At 44.2% G+C, this 10,427-nt stretch overlaps 1 protein-coding gene across 1 annotated transcript in view; it reads left to right on the top strand.

The window, feature by feature from the left end:
- CPNE4 (copine IV) overlaps nucleotides 1–10,427 on the top strand; it is a 128,908-nt gene that overhangs the window by 103,193 nt on the left and 15,288 nt on the right. The gene's annotated exons all lie outside the window — the stretch shown is intronic.

Here is a 10,427-nt window from a genome sequence, read left to right as displayed (position 1 = left end):
CGGGGTAAAGTCCTTTGTCAAAAAGACTCTCTCGAAGTCCGCTGCCTCGGCGGGAGTAAACCTCCCTGGTGCCCTTGGCATTATACAAAGTCCAATCATCCTGCGCCGGCACCGTCCTCGGGCCCCAGCGCGAAGGGGTTGGAGGCGGCCAAGACAAGTACGCAGGTAGCCGGGGAATCGCTCCCCCCACCGCACCCGACGTAGGTATGGTAGTCGTGGTGATCAACGATGTGGAGGTTGTAGGGACCGATCCTGTGTCCCCCTCCGTTGTAGGTAGGTTTCCCTCTGCCCCGCTCATGATCACGTCAGATTCGGGACGATAGGAAAATCGAGAGTTCTAACAATATGTTGGATCCCCAAGCATCGAGAATAAATCCACGTTTTAAAGAAAAGCAAAATTTATTTCAAAGCTTTGGAAAGACACTCAAACACGTTCTTTGTTAGAACTGACTACAAACGGTTAGGGCAAACAAGATAAAGGGGTTTGAACCAGGTACAGGACCAATGGGTCACTTTCCCGCTGGCGGGCGAAAGGAAACGGTTGCGCGCTCATTCCCTGAGAACCAGGCTATCTCCAGACATAATACAGGTGCAGTTCCCAGGCTCTAAAAGCAACAAGCTGGCAGTTAAGCTTACTCCCCCATCACATCCTCCAGTTGTTTGGCTTAGGCATTACAGCAGAGTAAAATACAGGCACACAGGCAGGGGGGGGGTTAGCAACTGTACAGAGATACAACTAACACAGAACACCATGGCAGCTCGCTGACACCAGGCTGAGCTCCCTGGATACCAATTCCTCCCCACATACACACAAATGTTTCTTCAGCCCAGGCTGAGCTCCCTGGATACCAATTCCCCCCCACATACACACAAATATATTATGGGCCATGATGCTATAGGGGAAGGGAAGTCACCATCTTTGGATGCCAGTTCTCTGAATTTCCTGTGGAAAATGGTGACTTATTTCAGAACCCAACTATGAAGATTAATGGAGCATGATGCCATTTTAATACTAGTTTTATTGAATTCAATTTACCGTTATATTGTTACTGCTTTCATATTATTGATTTATAACTTTCTTTTAGGTCTGTGTCATTGGAAGTTGTGTAAAAAGTGTAATAAACTAATAACTCATAGATTTTAAAGCATTTTGTGTGATGGTGTTCTATAACAACACACGGCGCTTTTGTGTATATCATATAGTTTTTACTATGTACAACACACTGTGAAGATACTGCATTGTTATGAGAATACCACCCAAATAACTGTATTGTGCAACTGGCCTGTTTTGGGGGTGGGTGGGGAATCATAGTCTAAATTCATTTTCATAGTCTAAATTTGTTCTATGACAAAAGAATATGGAGGCATACATCTGAGAATGTGTAACTCAACTTTTCCCTCTTCTTTCTTTTCCAGGTAGCGATAGATTTTACAGCTTCCAATGGTGATCCCCGGAACAGCTGTTCTCTTCACTATATCCACCCTTATCAGCCGAATGAATACTTGAAGGCACTGGTAGCTGTTGGGGAGATCTGCCAAGACTATGACAGGTGAAAGATAGCAACCTTTGTTCTAGCTTTCTAAGGAGCATTCAGATACTATGATAAACCTGGTGATTCCTGTTGACTTTTCTTCAATTCTGCATCTATTTCTTTTAGCAGTTTCTAAGAGTTCTTTGCAATAAAGCTGTGGATATGGCTTCAGGCAAGACTTAAATAAGCCTAAACTGGATCTGTTGAGATCTAGGGTGCGGTCAGATGAGCTGTTCCATTGTTGTTGCTTCTCCCCAACTGATTTGAATTGCCCGATCAGTTCTACAGTCATCAGCCCCCGTGCTCACCCCCGATTTTCCCAATACCAGAGAAAGTCCAGTATTTACTGAACCTACTGGGTTCACCACATGTCTGATTGCTCTCTCACACAGCCAAGCCATTTGGGAAATCACAAACTTCTGTTTTGGCTGCCATTTTTTTACAAGTTAGCAATGTGTGCATAAGCGGTTACTCACCCAAATGTCATTAATTACTGCTCGTGCAGAATTTGCAAGAGGAGCAGCGGCATCAAAGACAACAGCAGCAAACCAGGAAAGTTTTCTTGGTCTTTGATAGAGGTGAGGGAGTGCTATGAGAAGCAGGCAAAGTGTGCCTCCTTGCTTTGCAATTTGTCGGAGCAGAGAAGAGCCCCCTTTCCACCTGGGATAATTCACAAGTGGGGAAGCACCACATCCAGCTCAAGCATCACCTGGGGGGAAGCCTTTAAGTGCAGGCAAGATAGCCGCCTGCTTGCAAATCCAGCGTGGACAGCAGAGTCAGACTCCCCCCATTTCCAACTCCTCGTGACTCTCATCTACTTCCTGGGTGAGAATGAAAATGCTTTGCTGGAGGATGGCTGTGTGGCTGGCTGGGATGGCCCTCGGTGGCGACAGGATGCCTGATCGAACCACCCCGGAACAAAAAAATCCTGATCAAATTAGAAACACAGCCACAACATGATGAGCACGCCGTCTGACCGCAGCCATAGATTGCACATCTTTTTTGTTCACAATGCAGGTTCAGAAATGTAGGTTCTAATCCCAGGCTCTCAACAATTGTCTTGAAATTTCTAGTGTATCCCTGCCTCCAACCACCTCCACTCCTACCATTGGCATATTGATCTCTTAAAAGTCATGTGCATGTATCTAACCACCATCTGTATTGATATACATAAGATGATAAGAACACCCTGCTGGATCAGACTAGTGGTCCATCTAGTTCAGCATCCTGTTTTCCACCATGATAAATCAGATGCCTAGGATGACCACAAGCAGTGGCACAGGGGCCAAAATTACCCCTGTTGTTGCTCCCTCCAACAACTGGCATTTAAAAGCATAGTGTTTCTGAATACAGAGGTTCTATTTAGCCATAATTACTAGTCACTATTGAGGGACCTGTGTGTGTGTGTGTGTGTGTGTGTGTGTGTGTATAAAGTGCCATCAAGTCACAGCCAACTTACGATGACCCCAGCAAGGCGCTTTCAAGGCATTTGAGAAGCAGAAGTTGTTTGCCCTTGCCTTCCTCTCCAGAGTCTTCTTTGGTGGTCTCCCTTCTAAGTATCAACCCTGCTTAGCTTCCAGGATCTGATGGGATCAGGCTATATCATGCCACCTTCCCTCCCTTTGAAGGACCTATCCTCTATACCAGGGATGTCAAACATGCGGCCTGGAGGCTGGATCAGTGGAACTGGCTGTCTCCTGCTTCTTCTTCCAGTTCTGCTGCTGCTGCTGCATCATAGCTTGCTTTGCCAGACTCTCTCAATCGCTCAGAAGAGATAGACAGGCAAGCTTCTGTTCCCTGCACTGGCTGAGAGTCCTCCTGCTCCCCCTCCCCGGGGGAGAGAGGGAACGAGCCAGAGCTTGCTTCCTGGCCAGGCTGCCTCAGTCACACAGGAAACAAAGCCAAGCCTTTCTTCCTGTCCATTAGCTGAGGCTCTTCCCAGAAGGGAGAAAGGTGTGCACCTTGCTACAGTGTGTATATTTTGTTAGGCTTGTTATGCTGTGGCTCTCCTGGGTGCAACTGGGTTCCCTCCCCCTTTTCATGATCCAGTTTTTCTCAGTAGCAAAGCAATGTGAACTGTTTAGATGAGGAATAACAACAAGCCAGTGAGGTGGATTAGGCTGAGTTTGTGTGTCCAAACCAAGTTCACCCAGCACATTTCCTTTGGGGATTTTGAACTTGGACTTTCCAGACAGTAGGCTGGTACTGACCGCTGAGGAAGATTAGTTTTGTAGACAGGCACATAGCCTTCAGTCTGTGTCATGGTGCCTTCTCATGTTGTGGACCAGCACATGAAGCAATTTAGGTACAAAAGTTTGCAGTGCCCAGCCATTTTGTTTTCCCCTGGGTCCTAGGCTCAGAATTCTTCGCATGATATTTCTGTAATGAATGTCAATAAATCAAAAGTAGATTTGGAGTGTATAGATACACACTTGAACATCATACTCAAGATTGCAACTGCCCAGACATTTTTATTTAGTCATTCAGAGCAAGAACTGTTGTTTATCAGACACTGCTAAATAAACAAAATATTGCAAGAGTGCTAATGTTTTAATCATGTTTTTATTTTAGGTAAAAAACAACAACATTGTGTTTATGTCCTTTATAAAGTTTATATCTCCGCTACCTGGCATTACATTTTTTGACACACATGTCCTGGCCCAACAATGTCTCATTTATGTCAGATCCGGCCCTCATAACAAATGAGTTTGACACCCCTGGCTATACATTTGCCTAATTCCCTTCTAAAGCAGTCTGAGCTAGAGGCAAACAAATCTGGTGGCAGTTGATTCCACAGGTTAATTTTAATTGTCATGAAGAAGTACTTCCTTTGTCCCGAATTGGCTGCTCATCAGCTTCAGTAGGGACCCCAGAGTTCTAGTATTTGGGGAGAGGGCTCTATCCACTTTCTCCACCCCATGCATATGTTTATAATCTTCTTCAGTGTCACATCTTATATTCTGTATTGTCAGAGGTAGGAGGGGATTCATACCAGAAACTTCCAAGTGTCTGGAACTACCTGAAATAAAAAATAGCCTCTTTGATATTGGCCCCAAAGTTTCAATCACACCTTGACACATTATCAAAGCCTTTGAAACGTGACTCATTTGATTAATTGTCCTGACCCTGGATAGCCTAGGGTAGCCTGATCTTATCAGATCTCAGAAGCTAACCAGTCCTGGTTAGTATTTGGATGGGAGACCACCAAGGAAGACCAGGTTCACAATGCAGAGGCAGACAATGAAAAACCACCTCTGAAAGTCCTTTGCTTTGGAAATCCTATGAGGTTGCCATGAGTCCGCTGCAACTGGATAGCAAGAAAAAAAGGAGTTGTCTAATGAACTTTCAAGCATTCTATTTTCACAATGCAAAGTGGGTTTTGTAAAGCTTACTTATTCACACACTGGCTAACAATATCAATCCCACATCCAGACCAATATCATTGATTTCAGGTCTTGCATCAGTGGGATCCTTTTGCATCCCTTGATTAGTGCTATATCCAGGGGTCATTTCCTGCAGGAGCGCACAGGAGCGGAGCTCCGGCAGTTAAGAGCCAAGGGGACGGACACATGCAACAAGCCCCACCCCCTGCTCCCAGCAGCCCTCAGTCAGAGCAAGAAGCAGCCAGGTAAATTGCAGAGCCCCCCCACCAGCTCCCCGATCCAAAACAGTCCAGATCAAGTTTTATTCAGGTACAAGCTCTCCCTCCTCTGTGGGGACAGATCTGCACGTTCTCCCTCCCCCCCCATAGCTAGCAATCCAAAACAGTCCAGTGGAGCCTGAGCGGTGGGTGTTGCCTTCTGACACACTTCCGGCGATGTCAGGGGGTGTGGCATATGCAAATAAGATATGCTAATTAGTTATGCTAATGAGCTCCTGCACCTCTTTTTCTACAAAATGACCCCTGGTTATATCGTCCACTAGATGGGCAAATCATCTTCTTTCTGGGCACCACTTCAGTGCAGGGAGAGGCTGTTCTCCATGGAGTCCTGAGATGCATGGTGGTTTATTGGAATAGATAGGACCATGTATATATTTACCCAGACAGAAATGTCAGCTATCGTATTGACACTGAGTGCCTTGTCAGCCTGATGCTGATTATGCCTTCTGGATTATTCTTGAGGCATTTACTGTTGTCTTCCATGTAGTACACTACAGAGTGCTGTAATTAGCTCGCTTCAAAGGATCGCTATTTGCATGGTAATGAAACCTTCTTTCAAAGGCAAGCGAAGGAGTTGAGTGGAACACTGTTAGAGTGGCATAAATGGGACTCCTGTAAATTGGAAAGAAATCCCCAGAGAACGTGCCATTATGTGTGCGCTAGTAAAGGGCCAAAGTAAGAACTGATTACTATTGAACGCTTTGCTCCTTCCTTTGTCCCAAAACCATACGGTGTTGTTATAGTCCTGGGAATTGCATTTTCAGTCGATAAAAAGTTCTTGACTTATACAACTCATGAAACCAAGTAGGTGGCTTCCAGTGGAGAGGGGAGCACAAAGTATCCTGGGTAAAGTTATAATGATGACTTGCGTATAAACTTGACAGTGAAATTAAAAGATCTGGCAAGACTACGGGTTTCTTAACGTGAGACCCTAAACGTGCCAATTGATCAGCTCGCAGTTAGTCATATTTAGAATGTTTTGTTGGCAGCAGCATCCCGAAGCTACGAACCTGGTCCTTTAGGGGAGTGCAACCCCATTCCGAACAGGAGATATCCTAGTTCCTGCATAAAACCTCCCCCCAGCACACACACACCAGTAGCATGCTATGACAATCTCCAAAAGTAGGTTGAGTGGTTATGTGCACAAGACACCCTTTTTAGGCTGTGTGCCCTAAGTACGGTGCAATCCAAAAAGTGACCATACACTATTAATGAAACTTGTCCCCACTCCAAGCACTGGCTCAGCAACATCTTTGCTACTGTTACATACTGGTGCAGAGTAGAAATATATAGATTTGTCTTGTTTTGCCAGAGATCATATGGACACTAGGCAAATCTGTGGCTTGCTCCCATTACTTGGGAGGGCATAGGACTTGGCTCTTACCATGCAATCCTAAGAACACTTTCCTGGGAATAAGCCCCATTGAGTAGGCTTCTGAGTAGACCTACCAATCAACTAAAATTCAAACCAGTGAAGTTATATAGACTACTGTCTGATTATGGTTGTTGTTGTTGTTCAGTTGCACAGTTGAGTCCGACTCTTTGCGACCCCATGGACCACATCACGCCAGGCCTTCCTGTCTTCTGTCGTGCTCTGGAGTTTGCTTAATTTCATGTTCGTTGCCTCAATAACACTGTCTAACCTTCTCATCCTTTGCCGTCCCCTTCTTCTTTGACCTTCAATCTTTCCCAGCATCAGGGTCTTCTCCAGTGAGTGCTCCCTTCTCATTTGGTGGCCAAAGTATTTGAGCTTCAGTTTCAGTATCTGGCCTTCCAGTGAACAGTGAGGGTTGATTTCTTTTAGGATTGACTGATTTGATCTCCTTGCAGTCCAGGGGACTCTCAAGAGCAGTGTTAACTCTAAGCTGAGTTAGTGTGAGCTAGCTCACAGTTTTTTAGCCTTTGGCTCAAACGTTTTTGTCAGCTCAGGAAGGATGGCTCCAGATCAAACGAATTGATGCAGTAGCCAAATTGCTTGCTCACAACTGTATGCCAGTAGCTCACAAAGTTGATTTTTTTTGCTCACGAGACTCCACAGCTAAGAGGGAACATTGCTCAAGAGTCTTCTCCAGTACCATAATTCTGAAGAATCTATTCTTCTGCGTTCGGAATCAGGGCTCCTTTTGTAGCAGGAACTCCTTTGCATATTAAGCGACACACTCCTAATGTAGCCAATCCTCCAAGAGCTTACAGAGCTCTTCTTACAGCTCTTGGAGGATTGGCTACATTAGGGGTGTGTTGCCTAATATTGCAAAGGAGTTCCCGCTACAAAAAGAGCCCATAGTACAACTCTCGCAGCCATACAGTACTACTGGGAACACCATTGCTTTGACCATACGGACTTTTGTTGGCGGGGTGATGTCTCTGCTTTTTATTATGCTGTCTAGGTTTGCCATCGCTTTCCTCCCAAGGAGCAGGTGTCTTTTAATTTCATGGCTGCAGTCACCGTCTGCAGTGATCTTGGATCCTAGGAACATGAAGTCTGTCACTGCTTCCACAACTTCTCCTTCTATTTGCCAAGGAGTGATGGGGCCGGATGCCATGATCTTAGTTTTTTTGATGCTGAATTTCAAGCCAACCTTTGCGCTCTCCTCTTTTATCCTCAGCAAGAGGCTCTTTAGGTCCTCTTCACTTTCTGCCATTAGAGTGGTATCGTCTGCATATCCGAGGTTGTTGGTGTTTTTCTCAGCAATCTTAATTCCAGCTACTGATTCATCCAGTCCAGCATTTCACATGATGTACTCTGCATATCAATTAAATAAGCAAGGGGACGGTATACATCCCTGTCGTACTCCTTTTCCTATGGTAAACAAATCAGTTGTTCCATATCCTAACTTTCACTTCTTGACCCTCATACAGGTTTCTCAAGAGACTTGTGAGGTAGTCTGGTACTCTCATCTCTTTAAGGACTTGCCATAGTTTGTTGTGATCCACACAATCAAAGGCTTTAGCGTAGTCAATGGAGCAGAAGTAGATCTTTTTCTGGTACTCTCTTGCTTTCTCCATAATACAGCGAATGTTGGCAATTTGGTCTCTAGTTCCTCTACCTCTTTGAAACCCTTATGGACCCTTTGGCCATTACTGATCCATTGAAAAGTCACAGAATATTCACTAACATCTTGAATTGGTGGTATGTGTTGCCTGTCACAGAACACTGACAATATCATAAGACAGCTAATTTGAAAAAAATCCAGAACTTAAATTTAGCTTAGAGATATGTCTTGCACATCACCTAGGTGTAGTGTTGTTGACAAGGGAATACAGAAAAGGGATGAAAACTGAAATGTATTCAAAATCACTTCAGATTGTATATAAAGGTTTCTACTATGATCTGCCTAGCCCAGGATAGCCAGATCTTGTCAGACCTCAGAAGCTAACTAAGTAGGGTTGGCCTCAGTTAATACTTGGATGGGAGACCCCAAGGTTGCTATGCAGAGGCAGGCAATGGCAAACCACCGCTGAACATCTCTTGCCTTGAAACCACTAAGGGGACACCATAAGGCATCTGCAACTTAACAGCAAAACAAACAAATCTAATAAGAAACTTGAAATTTTGACCTGACCATGCCAATTAACTTACTGAATATGAAAAGATCAGTGACTTTGCTAAATAACAATCACTGCCTCTCTTTCTTTGTTTTCCTCTCATTTAATACTGGCCTTGATATTTTTAGCTAGGTGCTTACTGTATTTTTATTTCAGAGTGGTTTCTTTTAAGGTTTATAAGTGAAATGCCTGGGTATGTTATTTGCATTCAGCTTCTTCAGTTAATTCATTAGTAGATGCCTCTCAGTGTTTACCTTCAGGGCATGTGTATTCCCTGTGTTCATTAGTTATTCTTCTTGTAGGTAAGACACTTGCAGTTGCTCCATGCTCTTACAGCACAATTATAGACACACATTTCTTCATAGTCAGCAGATTCCACTTCCCCAAAGCACCTCGGGAGCAATTTGTAAAAGAACGTTTGACAGAGCAGTAATTAAAAGTGGTGCATATCTTGTTTTATAAACGTATATCATGTGATGTAGAAATCACCCAGCACTGAGAGACCAAGCAACACAACAACTTTCTCATCTCAGTACATTTTTGTATTTTAATTATGAAGGATGCAAGTGAGATGATGCACTTGAAATCAGCCATGCATTATGGGATGGACTTATTAAACTGTGCTGTTAAAGTCAGTGGGAACACGGTGGTATTTTCACCCTCCAAGGAACGGACAGGCATGGGGGGGGGGGTTTCACATTAACTGGGCAGGGGGCACGTAGCACCTGTTGCTATCTGTCTGGGGAATTCTGACCTGCAGAGAATATAGAGGCTTTTTGCTGCAGGGTGGGGGTGGAAAGGGGGTAGATCCACACATTCCCTAATCTACCCAGTCACTGCTTTCCCCAGCAGTCTCTCATCTGCTAGGATCAGGGATGCACGAACCTGCATATGTTTGGTCCTTTAATGTTCAAGAAGCCCTGGCTCATCCCTCCGGGAGTTCTTTTTCTGAAAGTCCAGTTCATAGTGATTCTTCTATGCTAGCATAACATCCATTTGGTCCTTAAAAATATATATTTATTTATCCATCTGTTTTAGTTTTTTCTTTCAGGCATGAAAATGGGTTCTTCTATATGGAGGGGCTTTTTAAAAATCCTTTCTGCTTCTTATCTATCACCCTTTGTCCTTCCATAAATTGGGTTTACTTAAAAAAAAAACTTTATAAATCAACCCATTTCCTTTTAGGGACCAAATATGTTGAATTAATAAATGTGATGTATAATTAAAAAACAAAAAACAAAAACAGCAGTTATCTTTCACAAACCTGGAGACACACACCTTTCCCTTTCTTTCCACTGGGTGAGATCACGTCCTCCAGTCTTTCATTAATACATTACATAACCATCAGGGAGCTTTTCTCTGAACGGTTAACACCCAGGAAAAACCATTTTGAGCCATTAACCAAATAAAGGCATGAGCAGCCAGTAGGGTTGCCAGATCCAGGTTGGGAAACTCCTGGAGATTTATGTATGGAACCTGGGGAGGACGGGGACCTCAGTGGGGTAAATTGCCATAGAGTCTACCCTTCCAAGCATCCATTTTCTCCAGGAGAACTGATCTTTGTAGTCTGGAGATGAGCTATAATTCTGGGGGATCCCCAGGTCCCACCTGGAGGCTGGCATCCCTAGCAGCCATTAGCAATACAAATATTACAGATGGGCACTTGATGTGAAACCATGAAATGCTCA

Source organism: Gekko japonicus, unplaced genomic scaffold (genome assembly GCF_001447785.1).
Source record: "Gekko japonicus isolate JY-2015 unplaced genomic scaffold, Gekko_japonicus_V1.1 scaffold981, whole genome shotgun sequence".
NCBI lineage: Eukaryota > Metazoa > Chordata > Lepidosauria > Squamata > Gekkonidae > Gekko > Gekko japonicus.
Note: the sequence above shows the minus strand (reverse complement) of the source record. Positions and strands in the feature narration are given on the sequence as shown.